Source organism: Marmota monax, unplaced genomic scaffold (assembly GCF_021218885.2).
Source record: "Marmota monax isolate L192 unplaced genomic scaffold, Marmota_monax_Labrador192_F-V1.1 WCK01_AAM20220418_F8-fsc00158, whole genome shotgun sequence".
In the NCBI taxonomy this organism is placed as follows: Eukaryota; Metazoa; Chordata; class Mammalia; order Rodentia; family Sciuridae; genus Marmota; species Marmota monax.
In genome coordinates, this window is record NW_026694092.1 from 2,060,075 (window position 1) to 2,087,256 (window position 27,182).

A 27,182-nucleotide genomic window follows, 5' to 3' on the forward strand; every position below is an offset into this window, starting at 1 on the left:
ATCTCCCATCCAGGCCCCCGACCAGTGAGGATGCCAGCCTCTGGCCCCCGCCCACCGCCCTAGAGGGCTCTGTGTATAAGGATGAATTACAGTTGTAATTTTTCTCTTCACTGGATGTTTATTTATAAAAGATTTGACCTATTCATGTGTCTGTGGAGCAACCCTCGTCTCCCAACTATATAGTACCCTTTAGGTAGAGTGTTGCCTTGTGAGGTCCCCCTTGCCGAGACTCCTTGGATGGAACCGCCCCTTGCGACCGGTGTCCAGGTCGGGGGCAGAACGCCAGCCACCAGGCCCTGGCGCCCAGCTGTGTCCAATAAAGTTCTCGGATGTGAAAAAAAAAAAAAAAACAGAACACAAAATATTAAGCTAGTCTTATTTGCTAAAGATTTGCATAAACTGTATGACTTTAAATTATTTAAATAGTTATAATTTATAATTGGCTAGTAGATATGTAATCAGGATAAAGCTCCTTTAATTCAGCAATTTTTATGAACTAATATATTAATATCATCCAGAGGTACAAAAACATTACATACTCACAAACATATAGGCAGAAAAAAATAAAGCTTGTAACTCTAGTTCTACAATTTTAGGCATAGTCAAAAGTAAGCACCAAAAGAGAAAACACTGGTTTAGATATTTTAAAACATTCTTTTCCCAAAGGATACAAGATTCTTAATTGATTTGAGCTCAAGAACAAACAACAAACAAAAAGACTGGAAAACCATATTTTCTGTTGTTTTTCACCCAACAGAGATTAGGTCTCTGTAAGCCATGAATTCATTTAGAGAGATCTCAAAATCATCAGACCCTAAAATGAAATTCTCATCCATTCTACCAACATTGGAGAACAATTTGTGGGTTATGAATGTATCTAAAATAAAACAAACACTAAGTTTATTTAAACTTAAAATTAAAACTAAAAAAAACAGAGTCAATGATATTCTTTAGGTGATCTGGATTCCACTGAAAGAGCCGAGAAATATATATATGTTTAAACCATGCACAAAGTGTATTTGTCATTGAAATTTGCTTGGAGGGGCTGGGGATGTGGCTCAAGTGGTAGTGTGCTTGCCTGGCATGCATGAGGCACTGGGTTTGATCCTCAGCACCATATAAAAATGAAATAAAGATATTTTTTTTTAAAAGAAATTTGCTTGGATATGGTAGGTGAATATATCAGGCATTTTGGTTTGACATCTGAAATGAGTAAAAGACAATTTTTAGAACAGGGTTAAATCATGATACTCATTATAGGTATGAAATGAACACATGTTAAAAGGTTTTATTTAATTCATGAGATAACTAAAAGATGTTGTAACCATTTTAAAGGAGAATCCATAGAGCAGGGACAAGAATATTAATCAATAATATTAAACTATGCCCAGAGATCAAAGCAAAGGCCTTAGGATGGAGCCTCTGTCCCAAAGTTTGAACTGTAGGCCCAGAAGGCAGAGCTTTAAGCCACAGAGGATGATTTTCAGGGCTTAAAACCTAATAGAACTTGTTAGTTGGGTTTCAGAATTGCTTGGGGCCACTGACTCTACTTTTTACTTTTTTCTCCCTTTTGGAATCAGGCTATCTATAACTTTTATCATATACCTGCCCCACCATTCTATTTCAGAGTATACAACTTGTTTTCTAGTTTAACAGGTCCACAGATGGAAAATAATTTTGTCTCAGGTTGTATTACATCTAAGTCTCACTCATACCTGATTAAATCATGACATTTTGGACTTCGGATTACTACTAAACTTGGTTGAGATTTTTGGAATTGATAGAAAGGGGTGAATATATTTTGCATGTGCATTGGATATGAATTGCTGGGAGCCAGAATGGACTTTGCTAGACTGGATAATGGCCCTGAAAGGCATCTAATTTCTAACCCCTAACCCTGTTAATGTTACCTTATGTGGCAAAAAAAAAAAAAAAAAAAAAACCACTGTAGATATGATAAAGGGAAGGCTTTTGATATGAGGAGATTATCTTGGATTAAATGGCCGAGCCCTAAATGAACCACAGGTATCCTTATGAGGAAGGTAGGGAAGATTTGACACTGAAGAAGATAATGTGACTAATGAACTTGCATGCTACGTAATTGTCTTTGAAGATGGAGGAAGGGCCACAAGATACGAAATACAAGGACTATCACTCAAGGAACTGAAAACACAAGCAAATAAGATTCTCCCCTTGAGCCTCTGAAGGGTGCAGCCCTGTTAATAACCAGACTTCAACTTAGTGAAATGATTTTCAACTTCTGACTTCTAGAACCACAAGACAATAAATGTGTGTTGTTTTAAACAACTGACACTGTGGAAATTTATTATAGAAGCAACTAGAAACTAATACACTTCCCAAATAAGCTTTTAACTAATCCTTGTCTCAACATCTGTTTGTAAGGGAACTTGCTAAGGATACAGGATGCAAACTAAATTTTCTTGTTTCTCCTGGTTTCCCATCACCTTCCTGTTGCATGGAACATGTGATCATGTTCGGAGAGGGGTTAGAATTGTGAAAAACTGTATAAGGCTTGGCAGGATGAATGAGGTTTTTGGTGACACTTTAGTCAATAGTGAATCCCTCTGAGAGACTTTCACTGTGACTATGATGGAGTAACTGGCATTGGATGAGCTCCTGTGTATAAACAACTAAAAAATTGGGGGAAAATATATGACCTGTTTTTCAGGCATTGTACAACAGGAAGGACAATGCAGTGATTTCAGAGGAAACTTACAAGGTAGCTCAGCCATCACACTAGAGCTCTGCCTGGGAAAATGTTATAATGAATTCAAGGAAGTGAGCTGGATTCCAGGCAGAACACAGTACAGTGGTCCTGCTGAACTAAGAAGGCAGACACTGGAGTTCAATAGACCTGAAAAAGCTGGGATTTGCAAGACACGGCATTAGAAAGGAAGTTGCTATACAGAGCAAGATCTTCACAAATCCCTCCGTGGTGCATGCCTGTAATCCCAGGGGCTTGGGAGGCTAAGGTAGGAAGGAGCCTCTTCCAGCCCCCATCTCTTCCATGACACATTGATGAAACCTGGAGGTCATTTCACGCATGCGCACACATGCACAGACTCAAGGGCATACCCAGGTTAAAATTGACCTTCCTCTCCTTTGTTCCTTTTATAGTATGTTCATACATTTTTATCGAAGAAAATACCACGTGATGTTCAATATTTCATTTCTTTTATGGGTCTATCCTGCAGTTCCACCTTCATAACAGATCACCCAAAACTTTATGGTTTAAAATAACAACTTTGGCCAGGTGTGGTGGCGCGGGCCTGTAATCCCAGCAACTTGGGAGGCTGAGGCAGGAGAATCGGGAGTTCAAAGCCAGCCTCAGCAATGGCGAGGCCCTAAGCAACTCAGTGAGACCCTGTGTCTAAATAAAATACAAAATAGGGCTGGGAATGTGGCTCAGTGGTTAAGCGCCCCTGAATTCAATCTCTAGTATCAAAAAGAAAAAAACACCACCACCACCACAAAAACAAAACCAACTAACCAACCAAACAAACAAACAAAACAACTCCACAAATCCACTTGGAGGTTTTTCAGGAGTCTTTGGCTGAGGGCTGAGGGCCACACATGTCTGCTACAGGTTTGAAAGAGGAATAAAGTTATTACTAGTTAGCCAGTGTTGGGGAATGTTGGAGCTTTGGTGCAGCAAGAATAAAATGACCTTGAAAATACCTTGTTAATATCCTGGACATCCAGCCAAGACTTTGCAGAAGCCTTAAAAGTAATGACTATGCCCCTTCTTTGGGATTCCCACGGTTGCTAAAAATAGACATGACTGTGGTACTATAAATCATCTTAGGAAAATAATTTTCTAAAAACTTCACTTTCTTCAACTCAAGATGCAGTGCAACACATGCCCCAAGAGAGCCTTATTTATTACGTAATGCTCAGTGCAATGCAACGTTAAATAGTGGACTACCACATTGGAGTACCTGGGTGGGGCTGGGGATGTGGCTCAAGCGGTAGCGCGCTCGCCTGGCATGCGTGCAGCCCGGGTTCGATCCTCAGCACCACATACAAACAAAGATGTTGTGTCCGCTGAAAACTAAAAAAAAAAAAAAAAAACAACAACAACAGAAAAAAAAACACATCCATGGAATACCTGGGCGTATCTTCTGGTTCTACCATTTACTAATTGGGTGACAATGAGTAGACTATTGTTTGTTCATTCATTATGTGGAAATAATAATATTAGTACATACCTAATAAATGTGGGGAGTTTTAGGAGATCATATGCAAAGCATTTACAACAGAATATAGCACATAAGGTGTTAGTTGTTATTATTTCATATATATTTCTCAGATCCTTTAAGCATAGAGTTTTCCGGGTGTTGAAAAGTCTGTTAAAAGAATGAATGAATCACCTTCAAAGCACTAGTGGAAAAAGTATATCATGTCAGAAAACCTCTTAAATGTGCTTTAGAAGATGAAATTGATTACCTTTCCCCTCCTGATCCCTGCTCAGCTGTGCAGATACTGCATGCGTCTTGGAAAAGCTGTCCACCACAGATAAACATTACTCTGTGCTACTGGGTGTGTTCGATGTGTAAATAGATTGTGGAAACACGGGAGGCTGGTTTTTCAAGTTCCTAGCACTTCATGAGGGTCAGGTAGCCCAGGATTGTACAGTTTGTGTGTCTGAAAGAACAGCAAGTCTACTGAACAGTCTAACCTTCAGTCTGAGGTAAGGCTAATGTGTTTGTGGGTCCCCAGTGTAGTATCTGCTTTCTTGATTTTTGTATTTTGTGTATTTTTTCAAAGGGTTTGGGAGAGGTTTACTGGTCAGGAAGGAAATTATTCCTCCCATCATTTGATATTGGATTTTACAATGAAAAGAGAAAGGGAGAAATACATGCAGCAAGGACATTTTGACCATCAGCCTGCTATAAGTTTGATGAATTGTGATGAGAAAGAGAGGTATCTTTTTGTTATGAGCACTTAATTTAATCTACAAAGTGAAACATTGCAATAGATTCTACTGAACACTAGTGACAAAAGATAGAAGTTCACAGCATAAGTACTATGTCATTTTGCCAAGAACCTCTCACACTTCTATGTATAAGACAAGACAGTCATCTTGCTCTGTATTTCTTTCAATTATTAGAAATTTCAGATGTTGCACTTAGCATTATTGAATCTTATTTTGCATTCAGTTCCATTTTAAAAATTTTAAAATTTATTCTATATTTTCTATTGCTGCAATATAGTTGTGCATAATGGTGGGATTTGTTGTTACATATTCATACAAGCACACGATATCAGTTCCATTTTTGATATGGATGGACATCCAGTATGGATAGATAATCAGTAGAAAGGTTTCAAGTTTGAAAACCCTGGAATAATCTCAACAAGAATGTGATATTTTTAACAGCAGGAGATGAGATATTGACTATGAATGTAAAGATGCATCAGGGTTTAAAAATTTCTCTTTAATTTAGATCATTTTATTCTGCAATGCAGTCTCCCTTATTTAAGTGAAAATATATTTTTTCAACATAATGTATCAAACTAGAGAAAACAGGAGCTATATATTTAAAGCATTCAAAATAGAAAATATACATTTAAAATAAATACTGCTTAAATATTAGCCTCCTTATAAAGCTTTTTTTCCCTTCTTTTTATTGTACCAGGGATTGAACCCAGGGGCACTTTACTACTGAACCACATCACCAGCCCTTTTTAGTTTTTAATTTGCAGGTAGGGTCTCACTAAGTTGCTGAGGGTCTTGCTATAAATTGCTGAAGGTGGCTTGAACCTTCCATTCTCCTGTCTCAGCCTCCCAAGCTGCTGAGATTACAGGTGTGTGTCATACCACCCAGCCTTATAAAGCTTTTAAACACAAGAATTAAGTGTTTGATATTTTCAACTTATGATGAATTGTTTAGACAACAGCTTAAACACAACACTATTAACAATTCATACTCCATGACTTAAGTACCATTCAGTTGGACTCTAGTGAAATCCTTAAATAGCTCTCTACGTCCCTTAGTACATATATGCACATACCCACACGTACATATATATTTACATATGGGTAACTAATATCAGGAAAGTGGATAAGAGGAAAGGTGAGAAAATGTCTTATTGGTCTTTTCATTGTTGAATCATATTGTTTCTATGTATTTATGAGATAATAAAATTCTCTGCTAGGGCTGGGGCTGTAGCTTAGTGGTAGAGCACTCACCTAGCACGTGCAAGGCACTGGGTTCGATCCTCAGCACCTCATAAAAATAAATAAATAACATAAAATAAAGGTATTGTGTCTAAATACAACTAAGAAGAAAAAATTAAAAAAAGAAAAAAGTCTCTGCTAGAATGAGTTGTCTTTCAATTTATTCAGCTTTGATAAAAGTTTTCTAATAACAGGTTTAATGAATACAGTTATTGGGTTTCTACCACTTTGTGTCTTGGAGCACATTTAGTACTTTTGTTGAAACCACTTTCTTATAATTATTTAGAGCGTTAAGGGAAGGGAAGGGAAATACAGCTTTAAAATGTGTGAAATGAGCAGTTTGTTTAAGCTAAGCTTTGTTACACAATGACATATGTTGTGACTGTTTTGCCAGCATATGTAAACTCTTGGGTAATCATCTTTCATATGTTCTATTTCGGATTTACTTCTAACTATATTTTTGTACATCCCATATGTTGCTCGGGTGTGCTCCCTCGCTCTCTTTTCTCTTTCTCTCTCACCACCGCCTCCTGCACACATTCACACATTTTAGACGATTTCCCAGACCTCTTTAACTTCTCTGCAGCCGGGTTCAGTTCCTGCTGGTCTCTTTCTGTGTATCTTATCATCATTTCCTTAAACCTCTGTTTCTCCATATCTTCTGATTATGTTTTCTCCACATCTCCCATCATGCCTAGCCCACGGTTCTGATTCTACTAAAGACAGCACTAAAGCAAGTGGATCTCATTGCTTCTGTCACTTGCAGAGTTGGTAGCTGTAGTGACCACCTTAAGTTCTGGAAGATCATCTGGAAGTAGTGCAAAGCTCTTAGAGAAACAAATGTGATAAATACACAGTATACTGGGATAGGAAATTCACCTGATCTGGTTTCTCTTGCTTTTCAGAAAAAAAAAAAAAATATATATATATATATATGGTAACTAATACTTCCAAAATTTCTCTTTAAAATTTTGCTTCCTTGGAGATTCCCCCATGTTATGAAATCTGTCTTGATCACTTTACTGAGATTATACTTCTAAGTATCATCTATATATAGTGCTGTTAGGAAATGCTTTTCCAAATCCTTATCCCTTTTGTCTCCTTTGCTTTAGGTAACACTTATGATCAGCTCCAGCTTCTTGAATTTTCTCTTTATTTGTTGTCCATTACTCTATATTATTCATTCAACTATTTTCTATCATTTTTCCTCATCTCCTTTTCCTCTTCTCTTACCTACCTGTGGGCTTCTCCTATAGGTTTAACATTCAGCTCATAACCTGTTACTTTTTTGCTTTGCCTGTGATTTCTCATCCAACCTATAATTTTAAATATCACCTTTAAGTGGATGCCCATCTCCAGATTTTATCTTTTTTTTTTTTTAACCAGGGATTGAACCCAGTGGTGCTTAACCACTGAGCCACATCCGCAGCCCTTTTTATATTATATTTTGAAACAGGGTCTCACTGAGATGCTGAGGTTCTTGCTAAATTGCTGAGGCTGGCTTTAAACTTGCCATCTCCTGCCTCACCCTCCCGGGCTGCTAGGATCAGAGGCGTGCGCCACTGTGCAGACTCAGATCTTATCTTTCCATCTGTTTTATGTTTTCCCACCTACATGTCCAACTGTTGCCTGATCCGTGTCTTAGCCAACTCCCTGCCTTTCGTATTGAACCACTTCCCCTTTTTATCTATGTTTCTGCTAATGGCATTGAAGATCTTCTGTTTTCTCACATTTGAAACCTTAGAGCCCATTTGCTTCTAACTTTTCCTTCATTCTCAGTTCCCAAACTACTACCAAGTCCTTTCATTCCTCCCATCACAGTATACCTAGCAGCCATCCTCTCCCATTTCCTTTTTCTGTTATTTTTTTTCTTTTTATTCTCTATTTTTTTTTCATCCTTTCCTCTCTTGATTCCAAAGCTACTGAGAATTCAAGCTCTTGCTCAGACCCCACTTCCATCAAATTTCACACCTCATGGATATCTTTTTTTCCTAAACCCTGCAAACAGAATCATGGGGTGTGGGAAGAAAGTCAAAGACCAAGTTCAAGTTCTGATTCTACCATTCACGGCCTCCTGTGTCCCGTTAGCCTCAATGTCCTATCTCATACAGCAGTGGCAAGGTATAAGTAAGATCATGGAAGTGAAATCATTTTGAACTAGAAGCACTATCTAAATATGAAAGCAAGATTTTTTAATTGGAATAACTCAGGGGCCAGTCCCAAGGCCTCAGGTCTTAACTAGTAAGTAATATAGTGTAGGAGTTGAAAGCATGAACTTTACAGCCAGATGACTTGAGTTTGAATCACAGTTCCACTACTTATCAGCCATGTGAAATCAGAAGCTTTAGTTAACTTCTTTGTTCCCTGAGTTTCCTTTTCTGTAAAACGGGAATATTAATAGTTTCTACTCATGGAAGTGTTGTAGGATTCAAAGGTTGAATATGTAAAATGCACGGATTAATATGTAAATTGCATTTAATATGTAAGTTCAATATGCAAATTGATTTGTAATTAATATGCAAAATAAATGGTGTGTACATTTGATAAGTAAATTACATTTGATATGTAAATTAAATGGGTTAATATGTAAAATACAGATGTAGAGCAGGAGCTGGCACATAGGTGCTCTATAAGAGGTGGTGGGGCCGGTGACACTGGGTATGAGTATGAGGTCAAAGCCAGTTATCAGAAGTGAGCCACAGGTGAGGTACAGTTAGAATGGAAATGATGAACCACAGGGTGGACACCTCTGCCTAGCACAATCTCTCCTTATTGAGATCCAAAATGGTCTTGTTGTGGGAGTGTGGTGGCACAGTTCTGTAATCTCAGAGACTTGGGGGGCTGAGGCAGGAGGATTGCAAGTTTGAGGCCAGCCTCAGTAATTTAGTGAAGCCCTAAGCAACTTAGCAAGACCCTATCTCAAAATATAAAATGAAAAGGACTGGGAATGTGACTCAGTGGTTAAGTACCCCTGGGGTCAATTCCTGGTAAAAAAAAAAAATCTTTTCATTGGGGTGGAACTGAGCAAAAGCACATTGATGTGGCCTGAACATTCAGAGCAACCATGTGGAGCTTAAGATTGGGCCCATCCAGCCGAGCAGTGGCACATGCCTGTAATCCCTGAGGCTTGGGAGGCTGAGGCAGGAAGATCATGAATTCAAAGTTAGCCTCAGCAAAAGGGAGGCACGAAGCAACTCAGTGAGACTCTGTCTCTAAATAACATACAAAATAGGGCTGGGGATGTGGCTCAGTGGTTGAATGCTTCTCAGTTCAATCCTCAGTACCAGGAAAAAAACAAAAATGAAAACAAAAAAACCAAATGGGCCCATCCAGATACATTTTTTTGTTTAAGGAAAAAAGAATGTTAAGTAGTTCACTCTTTACAATCATGAAATGTGTCAGTATGCCATGGAATCAAAATGTCAGTATCTGAATATCCAAATGTTAAGAAAGCAGACATGTTTGACCTCTTTATTCTATTCTAGAAGTTCCTATCTTTAACAAGCATAGATTTCTAGCATTTTAAAGTGCAAGAGACCTTAGAAATGCCATTATTTTCAATTTATAGGACCATTGACCAGAGTACATACTTTTACAAACACATAATGTTCTCTTGAATAAGATTTTTTGTTTTATTTTTCATGTTAAGAAAGTAAAAATGATACTTAGAATCACCTAGGGGTTGTTCTAAGTGCTTTAATTTTTATTTATTTATTTATTTTTTGGTGTGTATGTGTGTGTATGTGTGGTGCTGGGCATTGAACCCAGGCGCTTGTGCATGTGAGGCAAGCACTGTACCAACTGAGCTATATCCCCAGTATTGCTGTAAGTTTTTAAAACATTTAATCTTTATAAGAACCTCATGCAATAGACATCATCATCCTATTTACATAAGAATAAATTGAGGATCATAAAGATCATTCATAGTTAATGGATAGTTGGATCAAGTTTCAAACTCAGCCCTGCACCAGAGTCCATATTATCAGCCATCCGGTGCCACCATCTCAGCACCTGTGTGCTCTAGCATCTGGGTGTGTGGGCAGGCTCTGGAGTCCTAAGTAGCTAATACTTGTAGTCTCAGTTTTTCTTAACAAGTGGCATTAAATAATAATTTTTCATAAGAGATAAAACAATAAATAATATTTATGTCAGGTATTTCAATATCCAGAAATGATAAGCAAGAAGAGTCTGCTTTTTCTTATCCATGATTCTATAGTTAAATATCAAAGGGCTCAAATATTGACACTTTCTATTTCCTAGACAGTATATTATACTGCCTTGTTCTGTGCTTAATTGATGCTGCTGGCCGTGAAGATATTTTCAAGTGTATGTTAGTTTTCATTTTTATCTTTGGTAATGTCTCAAAAGTTCAGGGTTTTTTTTTTTTTTTGAATTGATATTTTTTTGTTTCCGATTTTATTTCATTATTTTAAAAAATTTTAAATTCTCTTTTTTAATTGACATGACTGTACATATTTATGGGGTACCATGTTTCCTGTTTTAATTAAGTCTTGTTCATTTAAATGTTCTTTCATCTTAGTTTTTAAAAATTGTTTTTCTCTAAGCATAACCAAGTACAAAAATTAATAGGCTTTGCTTTATTTTCTTCTTCACTGAGTAAAAATATACTAAAAATCAAACTTATCTTCACTGAACCTTAATAACCTTATTCATTTCCAAGTAGGCACAGTACTACTTGTAACTCTTGTTAAAGTTTAATTTAGCAGTTTCCAGTCCTTACAACAGTTGACTTATCCAGGCTAATTTGGTTTAATCTTTCTAACAGAATGTCAGGATACACTCTGTTCCTACATGAAGAACATGTCCAGTTCATTTAAGGGTTGGTGGTTCATGTAAATAGACTTCAGTAGCATTTTCATTTTGCTGTTGTATAGTCAGAAATATTTCTAAGAGTATCAGGATTTGGGGAAAAACTAAAAACATGAATTTAAAATAAAACCTCTAAGGTAGATGTCATCCTAAAGCAAGTAAAATCCTCAAGACCAAACAATATAGTCTTTTTTTTTGGGGGGGGGGGTACTGGAAATTAAACCCAGAGGCACTCTACCACTGAGCATTTGTTTGTTATTTTGAGATGGGGTCACTAAGTTGTTGAGGCTGGCCTTTTACTTGTGAACCCCTTCCTTCAGCCTCCCAAGTCGCTGGGATTTCATGTGTATACCACTACACCTGGCTCAAGATCAAACAATATAATTTAAAAAATAATTTAACAGACAATGTTTTCTAATAATGAAAGTAGTAGACTCTACCAGAAAATATTGTTGAGATGGAGTGGCAGGTGTGTAAGGGGAGATAGAGAGAAATCAAATTTGGAATGTAGCCATCAAATAATGATGTTCTAGGGTTTAAAAATAGACTTTAAAGCTAAACATACTTTTATCTGGATTATAAAAATGAAAGTTCAGCAATAGCCCACTTGGTGAACACAGACCAAGAGAGATCATATCAAACACATTTGTTTAATTCAAATAGCAGAGTATTGTCAAATCCATTAAAATATCCTCCCAAGAGCTATATGCGGACAGCAATAATTTTCAGTCCCCTTGTGTGAAGTCACAATGAAATTAGTATATAATTAAATTTTTGAAGTTAATTTTGTTAAATTAAGTGATATATCAATTTTCAAATGAAACAGTAAATGCGTAGTGTAAAATAGATATTTTTCCAACTTTCAACAGATAACAATGTATCCAAAAATGTGCCCACAAACAAATGTATGATTTTTATGTTGCATGTTTGGACTAGAACTAAAAGTCTACTAAAAACTCAATTTGTGATGAAGAATCATTTTCCTCTAATTGAAAAACTAGGACAGGGGAAATGCTATTGATCTTAACTATAGGGAAATCTAGTTAATAACCTAAAAACAAAGATCAGGATCTGTTTTCACTAGCCATGTTTAAGAATGAAGAATTTGCTGTCTTTGTGGCTCAGTAGTAAGGCGCCTGCTTAGCACATGTGAGGCCCTGGGTTTGATCCTCAGCACCACATAAAAATAAATAAACAAAATAAAGATATTGTATCCATGCATAACTGAAAAAAATTTTAAAAAAGAATGAAGAATTTAACTTGCTTCAAATCATTCACAGCTTCTTTTATTTACTTTTGTTCACCAGTGCAGAGTTTGAGCTCTGAACATGGGAAGGTTGTCTCTAAATCAGTAATACACAGCAAACCAAACAGCTATTGATTTTTTTTCAAGTGAATGCCTGTCTGACTCTCACTGTTCTCCTGAGTAATAGTCATATGTTTGGCCTTACACTTAGGCATAACAGGATATGACTAAATTATCAGCTTCATCCCAACCTAGAGAGTCTTCTGAACAAGGATTAAACCCAAGAGAAATCTTCAGTTATATTGGGAAAAAAATATTGAACCTGGGTCAGCAAACATGGGCTGTAGGTCTACTGCTCGCACTTTCTGAAGATTTACAGTGACATAAGGAGTATTCAAGGGTTTTCTAGATAGCCAAGACATGTCTCCAAGATCCCCTAAGCTCACAAATTTCAGAACCTGGATTCAAACCAGGTATCAGGATCACCTTGGCTGAGTTAAGTAACTTCCAATAGTAACTTGCTGGAATATTTTTTCCTGCTACCCTAACTTTTACCTTTCTCTCTGGTTCTCAGGTTTATTCAATCTGTGTTGGTATCTATGAAACTGTCACTAGTCTGGCTTGGTCCCTATCCTCATACTGGTTGGCTTCCCCTCAATGACTTTTTGTTAAAGAGGACTTTCTCAGGATCCCTCATTATTACCCAAGGCTTCTACGTCAACTGGCTCCCTCAGTACTCCCATCCCCCAACCACCACTGACTGACTCCTCTTCCCAGTTTAGCTCCCCAGTTGGTCCACACTCAGGAGCCAAAGAACCTCAGCCCCTTGCCAGTCTCATTCCTCTCTACCCTCTCCATATTCTGAATTTTTTCTTTCCTCAGTCAAGGGAATCTGCTTTTGCCACAATTTCATATCCCCCACATTGCCTTAGAATATATTTTTTTTGATGGTGCTGGGAAATCGAACCCAGGAGGGTCTTGCACTGTGCGTTATGTTGTGGATTATGTTATATATTATATTGTTTTGTGTGTGTATATATAGGCTTATATATTGAATTCTATAGGACAGTATAGTGATCAAGAGCAGTTATTAGAGACAAATTATTTTAGCTCAAATTCTAGCTTCACTAATAAGCTGTGTGGCAGAGGGATTTAATCTCCATCTGCTTTGGTTTCCTTATTTGTAATATGGGAAGAATAAAATCAACTCAAAAGGCTGATAAGAGAATTGAATGAAAAGATGGTGAAATGAGATGGGCATCATTACCATAGGTACATGTGTGATTGCATGAATGGTGTGACCCTATTTCGTGTACAATCGGAGAAGTGAAAAATTGTGCTCCATGAATTGTACAATGAATCGAAGAGCATTCTGCTGTTGTGTATAACTGATTAGAACAAATTAAAAAAGATAAAAAAGGGGAAAAAAAGAATTGAACTAGTAATATATATGAATTAAGACCTTAGAACAGGACCTGATACTTTTATTTAAATGCTATGTAATTATTTTCTTTATTGTCGAGAGTCACGGTGAAAATGAGTTGACGCAAATATAATATTGAAGCAGGAAATATACAATCCAATATAAAATACAAAGAAGTGAATTAGCTTAGTTTCTATAACACGGTAAGAGACAAATTTGTGATTTGAACTCAGAGCTTCTTGACTTCCCAAACTTGAGTCTTTTTGCAAGTGTCCACTTGAATTCTCCATTGGAACCCAATTGGAAGTTTTTAAAAAATGGTGCCTGGCCTCCAAATTGGATTTTTTTTTTTGGTACTGGGAATTGAACTCAGGGGCACTCAACCACTGAGACACATCCCCAGCCCTATTTTGTATTTTATTTAGAGACAGGGTCTCACTGAGGCTGGCTTTGAATTCGTGATCCTCCTGCCTCAGCCTCCCAGGCTGCTGGGATTATAGGCTTGTGCCACTGTGCCTGGCTGCAATTTTTTTTAAAGAGTTTTAATAGATTTAATGTACACACCATACAATTAAGCCATTTAAAGTGTGCAATTCAATATCTTTTGTACTGTATTCACAATGTATTTATCACTGCAATCTAATTTTATAACATTTTCATCTTGGGGTGGGCCTGATAACAGGGTCCCTGAGGTGTTAATTTCAAGGCCATGAATTCTGTAGAAGTCTTGACTAGACTTCTAATGGTTTGTGAACCTTTTCTAAGACTCACAGATTTCATGATTTTTTTCTAAAGAGACTAAAATGTAGCCCAGAAAGTATTAAGAAACTTTAGACCAGTGTGGTCTGAATCTTTTGAGGTGCACATAGATCACTGGGGGCCCATAAGGAAATTCACATCCAGTAGGCCCAGGGTGAGGCTTGAGCTATTATCATTTACTATCATCATATTGATGATAAGAGTGCTAACTTTGGACCCAATGATGTCAAATGTTATGTGCTCTAAAAGTCCATTCTCATTAGCAGATCTGTGTTACAAAAATCACCTGTGCTCAATGATTATTACTATACTTTCATTTTGTCAATAAAACATTGTAGACATCTGTTAACTCAGTTGTTGCGTAATTATCTATGAAGTAGCTATGATTTTGGCCCTTAGTCCTAAAAGTCTAAAATATTTGCTAGCCAGTCCTGACTAAAAAAGAGTTTTGCCAACTCCTGCTGTAGACCATGGTGTAAAGTCCCCTTTGAGGAGCAGAAATGTCATCCATCTTATTCTCCACAGTTCATTGCTCATGTGACAGACATGGCATTACCAAGAATTAAATACAAGGGACAGTAAGCTGGCTGTATTTATGAATCATTCCTCCTCTAGTTGGAAAAATAGGTACAGGTGAGTGGGAGTCAAGTTCAGGATTAGTTTAAAAATAAATCCTCCTGGAGTGGCAAGCTACTCTCCTGGTGATAGCACGGGCAGATATCTATCAAGGAACTTGATTCTTTCTCGTCTGAGTCGTGTGTCCACAACCTTGGAAGCAAGATTCCCTGGGATTAATCTTCAGTCCAAGTTACAAGCTTGGTTAACTAGGTTTGGATGGTAGTTAGTGGAACTTATGGGTAGAAGTTGCATCTTCTCACACCAGCCTTTAAACTAGTTAAGATATTTGTTCAGGGAACTAAGATTTCAAAAGCTATGTGACCACGTATTTCATTTGTATTAAGGTATTTCTGCTCATTTTTTCCTGACATTAACTCACTTTGATCCCATATGGAAAAGACCTATTCTATATTTACTTCAGAACATGCATGACTTTCGAAATTCTCCATGTTTCAAGTAGGGTCCTGCACCATAATCCTCTAGAGCAGAGTTTCCTCCCTGATGTCCACTTTGATCTATTGTTTCCTTTGGTTTTGTCACTGACAAGTTTAGATCTCCTAACTAATGGTTAATTTGGGATCCTCCTTTTTGATACAAGAAGTTGCCCATTCTCAATACCCACCCCTCCTTCCAAACAACCCTCATTGCCACAAGACTCATAGGGGTGATCAGATTTTAGCATGCTACAGGGGAACAAGTACAAAGTTTGACCTGTAAATAATTAGATAATATGCCAAAAAATTCCAAGATATGTTTTGTATTATTAGAAGTCTGGGGGGGGGCAGTGGTGGTCAACCTAAGGAAATTGTGATACTACACTGGATTAGGTTTAAGTTATTGATGTGGTGCAAGAGATTCTGGGTTTAGTGTGCTACGTTTTTGCCAATGGAGGTATTTGAAACTGTTTACCTGATTGGATAGTTGAAAGCTGAATGTAGCAAAGACCTACACCATTGAGTAATATCCTTGACTCCTGGCTCAATACACTCAACTAATTCTCCCATATTTTTTGTTTATCCCTCCTTGGTCTCTTTCATCATCTCCTTTATTCCTCTGTCCATTCTTTAAATATTGTTGCTTGTAATGGTACTATCCTTATTCCTTTTCTCTTCTGGGTGATCTCACTTGATTGGCTTCAGCTATCACCTAGCCCAGTGATTCCCAATTCAATGTCACTAGTGTAGATTTCTCTGATAAACCCTAAAAAGTTTATTGAAAGTTCCATATTGCAAATGCATTTTTGGACAAATCTTTATTAATGATTACTTAATAAGCACCTGGACCTCAATGCATCTAAATTGTAATTAATTATTATTTTTCTTTCACAATCTTTTTCATCTTGTCTTCTCCATATCTGCAAAGAGTATTACCATCAACATTCCAAGATTTTACCTCAGTTTTACTGAATCAGAATCTCTGGAAGTTAAACCTCAGGAATCTATTTGGGGAGAGGGGGTATCGTGGATTGAACTCAGGGGCACTTGGCTACTGAGCCACATCAATCAGCCCTTTATTTTATTTTATTTAGAGACAAGGTCTTACTGAGTTGCTCAGGGCCTCACTCAGTTGCTGAGGCTGGCTTTGAACTTTCTATTCTCCTTGCCTCAGCCTCCCAAGCTATTGGGATTACAAGCATGTGCTGCCGCATCCCACAGGAATCTATTTTTTTTAAACAAACCCCTTACATATTCTTATATGCATTAAAATTTGAGAGCCATGCTGGACTCACTCTCTTCCTTACCACTCATATCTAGTTGGTCACTGGTTCTTATTGAGATCATCCCCCAAGATCTCAAAAATGAACCTTATTTTCTGTCCCACTATCACTGCTTTAATTCCCAGATTTCCCCTGGCTCTCCTGCAGGTATCTCCTCGTTGTTTGTCTGACCTCCATCTTGTCCTTCAACCAGTCACCAAGGAGTGCTGTTTTTTCAAAATACAAATCTAAACTAGAAATCTGACTGTGTTATTCCTTGGTTTAAAAGCTTTCAACAGCTTGATGCCATAGGAGCAGTTTTTGTAGACTTTTTAAGGTCATGGAACTCTTGCTTCAAATAAAATTTGATCAGAAAATCCAACTTAGAGAACAGATAAAAACAGGCTTGGCTGCTCAGCCTCTCTTACTGTGTTTCCTGAGAAAACATCCTGCAGATAGAGTTTTATAAACACTAGATAAAATCCAGATGCTTTAGTGGATACCAAATTCCTCCCATCCCAGGATCCCCATCCTTTTAACTCTTCGCCATTAGCCCAGACCCTGGCCCTGGGGTTAGTCACTAATTCCTGGACTAGTTATGTGTTCTTGTGACTTTTCACATTTGCTTGTCTTTACAACCCAGAATCACCACTCTCTTCTCCCTTATTGTTTTCTTTTTGCTCTCAGAGCTAGAGTTATCATTTGTGACATTTTTATGTCTCCATGACAAAGTAAACAAAGCCCTTGAGAATGGGACCCATGCTTTCTTCATGTGTGCATCCCTTAGATCCAGAACAGTTTCTGACACATGGTTTATACATGCTTCTTCCATGGTTTTAGTGGGAAATAACAGAGTTGGGTTATTTGGTTTTTATTCTTTTCAGATTGAACATGCCCCCGTGAATGGAATACTTTTAAAAATAAGTGTATTGGGCTGGGGCTGTGACTCAGTGGTAGAGCGCTTGCCTCGCACACGTGAGGCCCTGGGTTTGATCCTCAGCACCACATAATAAATAAATAAATGAAATAGAGGTATTGTGTCCAACTACAACTAAAAAAAATATTTTTTTTAAAAATAAGTGTGTTAACCTTCAGCTCTCCTACCCTACTCTATGACTCTACTACTTACTGTTCTTTTCTTGTTCGGTGGCCAAGCATGATAATTAGCGGATATATGTATTGTATATCATGACATATGAAGCTGAGCTAGTATGGCTACAATATATTTTTGACAGAAATGACATTTGCTGGATTTTTTGTGTGATTCTCATGGGTTTTTTTCCTCCACATTTTTACTGGTGCATTATAGTTGTACATAATAGAGGGATTTGTACATGCACCATTTGCTGGATTTTTTTGGGGGGAGGGGTACTGGGGATTGAACTCTATGGATACTTAGGAATTAGGATGTGAAGACAGGAGGGGAGAATGTCCCAGGCAGTCTTGCAAGTAGGAAGATCTGGAGGTGAGAGAGATTATGGCTTCTTTAGAGAAATGAAACACTGAGTGTGACTAGGGGATAGATATGTGAGAGAGGGGTGCATAAGGGCCTGATAGTGAAAGGTTTGTGAACCATATTAAACAATTTGAGCTAATAACAGTAAAGAAAGTCAGGCACAGAGGTGCACACCTATAATCCTAGCATTTGGAAGGCTGAGGCAAGAGAATCTAAAGTTGGAGGTCTACCTTAGCATCTTAGTGAGACCCTGTCTCACAATAAAAAATACAAATGTCAGGTGGGGCATGGCTGGAGAAGGTGGGTCACCGGGTATATGGCCTAGAAGGGTGCATCTTCCTTGTCCCCTTTTCACTACTTCCTGGTGACCATGAACAGATCAGCTTTCCTTTGTTATACCCTTCTGCCATGATGCTCTGCATCACCTCAGGCCCAAAGCAATGGAGCTGGCTGATCATGGAACAAACCTCCAAAACCATGAGCCCAAATAAACTTTTCCTCTTCTAAGTTGCACTTGTCAGGTATTTTGGTCACAGTGACAAACAAACAAACAAACAAAACTAGAAATCCTATATGGAAGAACAAAATTGAGACAGAAAACTATGAGAACTAGGGTGTTACATAATTCACAGCATGTCTAAAACCCAAGCTCGTGATTGCCCACCCAAACCAGCATATTGCCCTTACCTCCCATTTCCCTATTGCTGTCAATGTCACCTGTATCCTTCTAGGATCAAATTCTTAAAATTATTTTTTAAGCCTCTGCCTCTCTTGTTTCTAACTCCAGACTACCACTACACCTTATTGCTTCTTAACATTTTTTAAACTCATAAATGATATAAAATTATAGGAACATGTTCAAAATAATGAACAATGTGGAAATGTCTTTTTCTTTCATCCCTTCTCGAACCCCTCCAATCTCTGGATGCAACGTGATTCACAGGCCAGTATGCGTCATGCTTTGCCTTTTCCTATGTATCTACATGTATTACATATGCACATATCTGTTGCATTAAACACACATGCATTTAAAAACCTAATTATCTTCCTATTTTCAACGAATAATATAACTGAAATGTTTTACACTTCAGGTGTGTTTTATGTATCTCGTTTAAATTACACCATCATATTGCTGTAACTTGAAGCTACATCAAAATTTCCACTCTTTGGTAAATATCTCAAAGTGTAAGTGCATCTTCTAATTTTTCTTTCATAACTTCCTCTCTTGGATTTGTTATTTAGGTTTTCTCCTAACCAATATTTTAAAACTAAAAATAGTCTTCACTTTAAAACTATCAAAATACCTGATGCCAAGATACAAACTAATAATATTAAATATCTTTTTCCAAACTAAGGATTCAGTAAAAGTTCACAGTGAACATTAGGCATTCATATGAATTAATGTCAGACTATAGAATTTTTTGAAATTCCATAAAATATTTAATAGCATCTTGTGGACTAATTTTATTCCATGGCGGCACTAAGATGCAGAAAATATGATGGTTATAAACAAGATCCCTGAAACCAGACTACTCTAAGTTACTTACTAACTGGTTGACTATGGACGAGTTATTTAACTTCTCTATGCTTCAGTTTTCTCATCTGTATAATGGAGATAGTATTTCATGAAGTGGGATCATTGAGCCATGTTAATATTAGCTGTTATCGTAGAATCTTCTGAGAATGCAGATCTTGAAGCATCAATATAAAATTTATGGTACTGTTAATTGGCCTTATTATTGTTTGGAGAATCAATTCCATGTGAAATTTGAAAACAACAACAACAACAACAAAAAAAAAACCTCAGCTACTACACTCCCACATAATATACCGTAGAGTTGCTCAGCGAGAAGAAATTGTTCTATTGAAAAAGAATGCCTGCAATTCCATAGCATCTGCCCTTGAGTCTTTTATAGTAAAAGTACAATTTTTTTCTCTCCCCACAGCATCTTTATCTCTATGATAGTTCCTACTTTTGACAGTCATACGTACTGATACTCTAGTTATAGTTTCCCTGCAGGATGACTGCTTTGTCTTTTTGAAAGACACCCTCAAGTGAATTGTGCATATGTTATTTAGCTTTTCTTCCAAACATCCCTCTAAGAATGTTGGAAATCCATCTAATTGTGTTGTCACACAGTAATAGGCAAAAAGGAAATTAACTTTTTTTTTCCTTACTTGGGATAAAACCCAGGGCCTCATGCATGGTAGGCAAGCACTCTATCATTGAGCTATATCCCCAGCTTTGAAATTATTCTTATTAATTTCATTCTAAGAGCACACCCATAAATATTCTGTTTTTAAAGCTCAATTTCAAGTACACAGTAAAGAGAAATTTTAAGATATACCCTTTCTTTTGACTCAAATATCACCCTCTATCATTTTTAAGTGTGTTACTCAAAATAGATGCTTTTTAAAATTTATATCCTTGTGTGATACTGTTAGAATTTTGTATTATGGCATTGTTTTTGATGATCAGGAGAGTTAATGACCTACAAAAGCTATCAATGCCCAAAGGCAGCTGAATGACATACAAGTCATGTCATCTTTCCAAACAGTTTAGCCCATTTCAGCAGTTACTGATCACAGGACAGAATCCACATGTGAAATGTTTAAACAGAGCCATTTAGGTAAGGAATTGAAGAATAAAATAAAATTAATTTCTCTCTCCTAATCTGACTAGTATTTACTGTGCACATTTAACTTTAAAAATGAGGATCAACTACTCATTTTGTTTTTCACTTATTTGAAGTATGTAGTGGGTAAAGGATTGTTCAACTGAGCCTATGAACTACCTGAAAAGAGGAATCAAAAGATGCTACATACTAGCTGGCATGGTGGTGCACGCCTGTAATCCCAGCAGCACAGAAGGCTGAGGCAGGAGGATCATGAGTTCAAAGCCAGCCTCAGCAACAGTGAGGTACTAAACAACTCAGTGAGACCCTGTCTCCAAATAAAATACAAAATAGGGCTGGAGATGTGGCTTAGTGGTTGAGTGCCCTTGGTTCAATCCCTGAGACCCCACCCTCACCCCCAACACCACACACAAAGATGCTACATACTTACATAAATTCATTCAGCCCAGATTCTGAGATTCTGGTTCTCAGTGCAAAGGCTCAGAAATTTGATTTGGTTGGCACACAATGAACAGGTGAGACATGGACTCAAACTAAACCAAGCATAGAGTTCCCTGTAGGCAGGACCAGAATATTCATTCCTGGAGTGAGAACTCTATGGAAAACCAACTTCTGGAAGGAAATGAAGTTTGAGCAAGAGGATTTCATTGTATGATTTGAGTGATTAATAGTATGAAGATTTGTCAGACAGTGATTTGTTTCATCACCCAACATAGAACATGTGTTATAGAGTACAAACAAGTTGTTTCCCTTTAGAGACCTGGAAATTTCTTCCCTGGTTGCAGTCCATATGTACACCATTAGCATCTAGCTCCTTAGATCTTCTTTAACTAGGTCCAAGCTCACTGTCTCTTCTCCCCCATCCTGTGTTTCTTTTAAAGGACTGTATTATCATCAAATAGATTCCATCTTACTGAATTACAATCACAGTCCAACCCTGCCTTCTGGAGGAAACATCCTGATTTTCTTGATAAAGTTTTGGCTATTTCTGATCTTGGCCACTCATTTACAAACCCATTAGCCTATTCATACAGATACATTCAGTGCTTAACTAATTGAACTCTCAGAGGACAATTTTATTTCTTATATTCTTTCCATCTTCTCTGTCATCTGTATGTGCTCCCCTTCCTCTATTCCCCTCACAGGGCAGACCTTTGGATTTTTAGAACAGAGACTAGATTTTACAGCCAAAGGCAGGGATAACAATTAGCATCATTCAAACATTTTTTATAGCTCTCCACTCCTTGAATAATTGCTAAATATGATTCTGTAGAGTACTCATGTAGGACCTTCTAAATCTGATATTTCAGACATAAAATATTTCTTAAGTAAATCCGGCTGTAATGATAATATATTCATTGACTGGGTTTCCAATTATTTTTTCCATGTCAGCATAAAATCAAAGAGACACACAAAGAATGGAAAGAATCAATCGTGTTCTTTATGTGAGGAGACAGCAGTTGACAGTGATGCACAATCCAAACCATTAAATTTTCTGAAGTGCCCCTGTTGCTCTTAACCTTGCTTCTTCCTGTTTGTTTCAATCTTGGGGCCCTCTGATCCCTGATGCCTCTAAGGCTTTAGATATGGAAGAAAGATTTAGAGTAAATCCAGACAGTCTGCAATGACTTGGGCAATTTCCTCCAAGGTGGCTACCTCTTGGTCTGTAGGAAACAGTTCAATTTTGAGTCATTTCAACAACATTTTGGTTTGGTGCTTACTGTATACAAAAAACAGGGGATTGGAAAGTTGGGAAGGCTCTGGACTCGAACCTGTCCTTTCAGTTGTTCTGAGATTTTGAGGTCATCCTGATCTTATGGCTATTGCAAGGCCCCAGAGCAGTCTTTGAGTGGCTATCTGGTTATGTCTGCAAGTCTGGCAAGAGCCAAGCAAACCATGTATAACTCGCATGTAGAATGTAGTTCATAGACCTGAGGAGAGACTAAGGGATAGTATGTTGGGATGATGTTCAATCACAAAATCCAACAGATCACCCTAGGAGTCATCATCTTTGAGGAACTGCACAGAGGGAATCCAAATCAATAAAATGTGCTCAAAAGTTAGTGATGAGAGACAGGGCCTGGTAAGCTTCTTATGTTCACAAGGGGGTAATTTTAAAACATCTATTTTGTAGTTCAGTAGTTGCCCCCATATAGCATCCCAAGACTTCCATAATGGATGCCTGAAACTGAGGATAGTAATGAACCATATATACACTAAGTTTTTTTTTTTCCTGTCTACCACATAGTACCATAGTTAATTTGTCCTTCTATGTTTTATGACCTATGTCTTATGCCTTCTTAAAACATATGTTTTAAGCCTCATTTGTATCACTATTTTTGCACTCTGAGGCCATTATCAATAATCATTACTTGAACATAAACACTGCAATATGGATTAACAAGATGGCTATTAAGTGAGTAATGGGCAGGTAGTATATACAGTATGGATACACTGAACAAAGGGAGAAGCCACATCCTAAGCAGGACAGAATGGGATGGCACAAAATGTCATCACTCTATTCAAAATGGCACACGATTTAAAACTTCAGAATTGCTTGCTTTTGGAATTTTTTTATATTTTCAGACTGAAGTTGACTTCAGGTAATTGAAACTGCAAATGAGCGGGGAGATATATATATATATATATATATATATATATATATATATATATATATGGGCACAATCAGGAGCCACTTGTCAAAAGAAACTAACTTTATTTTTAGAACCACACACGCCAAACAAAACAGCCTCTCAGGAAAAACCCTCAGAGCCTCAACTGCCACCACCGGCTTCCCCCAAGCCTCTCTCTCCCACACAAGCTTCTCCCCACATCCCACAATCCTCCTGCTCTTGAGGCCGATTGGCTGGGTCACGTGGGCGGAGCAAAAAATGTCCCCCAATGAGCAGCTCCGTGGTCTGAAAGGGCAGGGAAACAGCCCAATGAGCATCACCGCAGAGGAGCCAATCAGCTAGATGTTGCTGGGGCCGCTGTGAGCCAATCATCAGCCGGCAGCTGGAAGTTTGCTGGCAGCTGGAAGTTTGCTGGGGCCCCTTCGGCTGTGGCTCTCAACATCTCCCCCTCTCTGTTTAAACAACAAGCATGTGGCTTAGGGACCGTGCCTGCCTTAGGTTGTCCAATAGTACATATGGTCCTTACCCGTTAGGTTGGTACCATTGCAATTGGATCTTACCCGTCACTGACTACCGATCCAGTATATAGCCACACCTGTAGAGAGGTCTTTGTACCAGCGGGGGGGTGAGGTTCTTTGCCTCACCTCTGTTGGCCCCCAAATTTTAGCTGGACGATCATGACAAGCAGAAGGGAGGAAGATACACTAAGCCAATTGACGGCTCCTTTTGGAAAAATTGTACCATCAATGACATCATCAGCAAAAATACCCCAACACTACCACAAGTCGCTGCACCAACAGATAGTTCACAATGCATACAGGTGAGTTCACAATGTGTCCAGGCAAGTTCTGAAAGCAGTTCAGTGATGGCTATTGCAGAAGCTGTAGATTGGTTTTATCTTTGACTTCACCAGCACTGGAATGAAGATAGGAATTCTGGCAATAATGGCTAAAGAAAAAATTATGTAACATTCCAGAAGGCACTAAAAGAAAACAATTTTCTTAACAATTTACATTGTCTTCACCGGCACTGGGATGAAGATAGGAATTCTGGCAATAATGGCTAAAGAAAAAATTATGTAACATTCCAGAAGGCACTAAAAGAAAACAATTTTCTTAACAATTTACATTGTCTTTAAGAGAATTATTAAATATAATGAAAAGGAAAGGTGAAAGTAAACAAACAGATCTGTTAACCTTCTTTTTTGTTTACATATTAAAACAATCCTCAACAGTTGTTTACCCAATTTAAATTAAACCATATAAATCACGTGAAAAAAAATATTTGGATCCATTTTATCATGAGTGCTCATCATATATGATATATGGACATACGTACATTCAAACATATAACACAAAACACAAGTGTGCACACATAATATAATACATACAACACATAACATTATAGTAAAGGCCTTATAACTTTTTACAGGTGAAATCTCCATTGCAATGTTTAAAAACTCTATAGTCAAAAAAAATAGAACTGATCAGCAAAACATTAACCTAGGTCTGTAAGAGCTCAAAAAACAAAATAGAACTTCATGATATGGCAAAGGGCAATAATAAAATAGATATTGAAAAAAGCATCCTGGTTCTGTTGCAGATGTAAGAATAGCCAAACTGGAGTTTTGGATATCAGTTGTTATGGATTTGAGCCAAGTCATCTTCTTTTTGGTCTGTAGAAATCGCTTTAGTTAATCTTTCTGGAATCCAAATCGGCTGCTGTTCTCCCTGTGGAAACATATAAACACACCCCAGACTCCAGACAATCACTGGGTCAGGACCTTGGTTAATCTCTCTGGAATCCAAATCGGCTGCTGTTCTCCCTGTGGAAACACACAAACAGACCCCCGACTCCAGACAATTACTGGGTCAGGACCTTTCCATTGTCCTGTTAGAATATCCTTCCAAAGTACCTTGGGCTTATGCACATTTTTTGGACACATATGCCTTTCCGCAGCACTAAGTCCTGATGAATCCAAATTTAAAAAGTTTAGAGTAAAAAGGGTTATTTTAAGTTTATCTTTGGGGAATATATACCCCTTCCCAATTCCTTCTTTTTGCTTTAATAAGTACATTTTAATAGTTTGATGAGCTCTTTCAACTATGCCTTGTCCCTGTGGATTGTATGGGATTCCTGTTATATGAGTAATGCCAAATGTTGAGCAAAATTGTTTAAAAGAGGTAGAAGTATAACCAGGGGCATTATCTGTTTTTAACTGTTTTGGAACACCCACAGTGGCAAAATTTTGTAAGCAATGAGCTATAACATCTTTAGTTTTTTCTCCGGCATGAAGGGAGCCCATCAAAAATCCAGAAGAAGTATCAACTGTAATAGGCAAATATTTTAATTTTCCAAATTCTGGCAAGTGTGTGACGTCCATCTGCCAAATATGGTTAGGTATCAATCCTCTAGGATTGACTCCAAGATTAACTTGTGGTAAAAAGGTCACACAATTTTGACATTGTTTTATTATTTGTCTAGCTTGTTCCTTAGTTATTTTAAAATGCTTTTGTAAAGTATTAGTATTGACATGGAACTTTTTATGAAAATTTATAGCTTCTTCTAGTGTAGAGAAAATATGTATGTCATGTGTAGTTTTATCTGCTAAATCATTGCCCAAACTAAGGGTTCCAGGCAATCCTGTATGTGCCCTGATATGTCCTATGAAGAATGGATCTTTTCTGTCCCAGATTAGACTTTGTATAGTGGAAAGCAAAGAGAAAACAGTAGAGGAAGGGGAAATCCTACCAGCATCTTCAAGGGATACTATAGCATTAACTATATACTGACTATTGGAAAATAAATTAAATACAGAATCTTTAAACATCACAAAAGCTTGTAATACTGCATTAAGCTCTACCTTTTGAGCTGATTGTTTGGGTACTAAAAATGTAAAAGTTTGATCAGGTGTAACTATTGCTGCTGTACCATTATTTGATCCATCAGTGAATATATTTGGAGCATTCATGATAGGTGTTTTTCTTGTCATTTTTGGAAAAATTACAGGATGCAATGACCAAAAAGACAATAAAGGATTAGATGGTAAGTGGTTACCAAATGAAACATTAGATTTGCACATGATTATTGCCCAAGTATTTAACTCATTAGCTAACTCATCAATTTGATTCATAGTATATGGAGTAATAATTTTATTGGGAGAAATTCCAAACACTCCCTTTGCTGCTTTTATTCCTTTGAGTATTAATTGTTCTACAGCCTCAGGATACCTAGTAAGAATAGTGTTAGGAGAATAAGATAAATGTATCCATAATAATGGAACTTCTTGCCAAAATACTCCTGTAGGAATATTTTTTGTTGGTAGTACAATAAATAATAAAGGCAAACTTATATCAATTCTATCCAAATGCATATTTTCCATATATGTTTCAATGATTTTTAATGCCTTTCTTTCTTCAGGTGTTAACATTCGGGGTGAATTTGGATCTGATGGACCTTTTAGGATATCAAATAAAGGTCCCAACTCTCCTGTTGGTATACCTAAATAAGGCCTTATCCAATTTATGTCTCCTAATAACTTTTGAAAGTCATTAAGTGATTTGAGTTGATCTACTCGTATTTGAATTTTTGGTGGACGGACCATGGTTGAGGATAATAGAACTCCTAAATAATTAATTGGAAAATTTATTTGTACTTTATCTATTGCTATCTCTAGGTTATAATTT

The 27,182-nt window shown here is 37.4% G+C and overlaps 1 protein-coding gene across 5 annotated transcripts in view; it reads left to right on the forward strand.

Moving 5' to 3' along the window:
* The window catches only part of Sytl5 (synaptotagmin like 5), a 257,975-nt gene that overhangs the window by 109,142 nt on the left and 121,651 nt on the right, over positions 1-27,182 (forward strand). The window contains exon 1 of one of the 5 annotated variants that reach the window (XM_058585753.1): positions 4,605-4,711. The exons of the other annotated variants lie outside the window; for them this stretch is intronic. The gene's annotated coding sequence lies outside the window, so the exon portion shown is untranslated. Of the gene's footprint in view, positions 1-4,604; positions 4,712-27,182 lie in introns of those variants that run through there. 5 annotated transcript variants of the gene reach the window in all.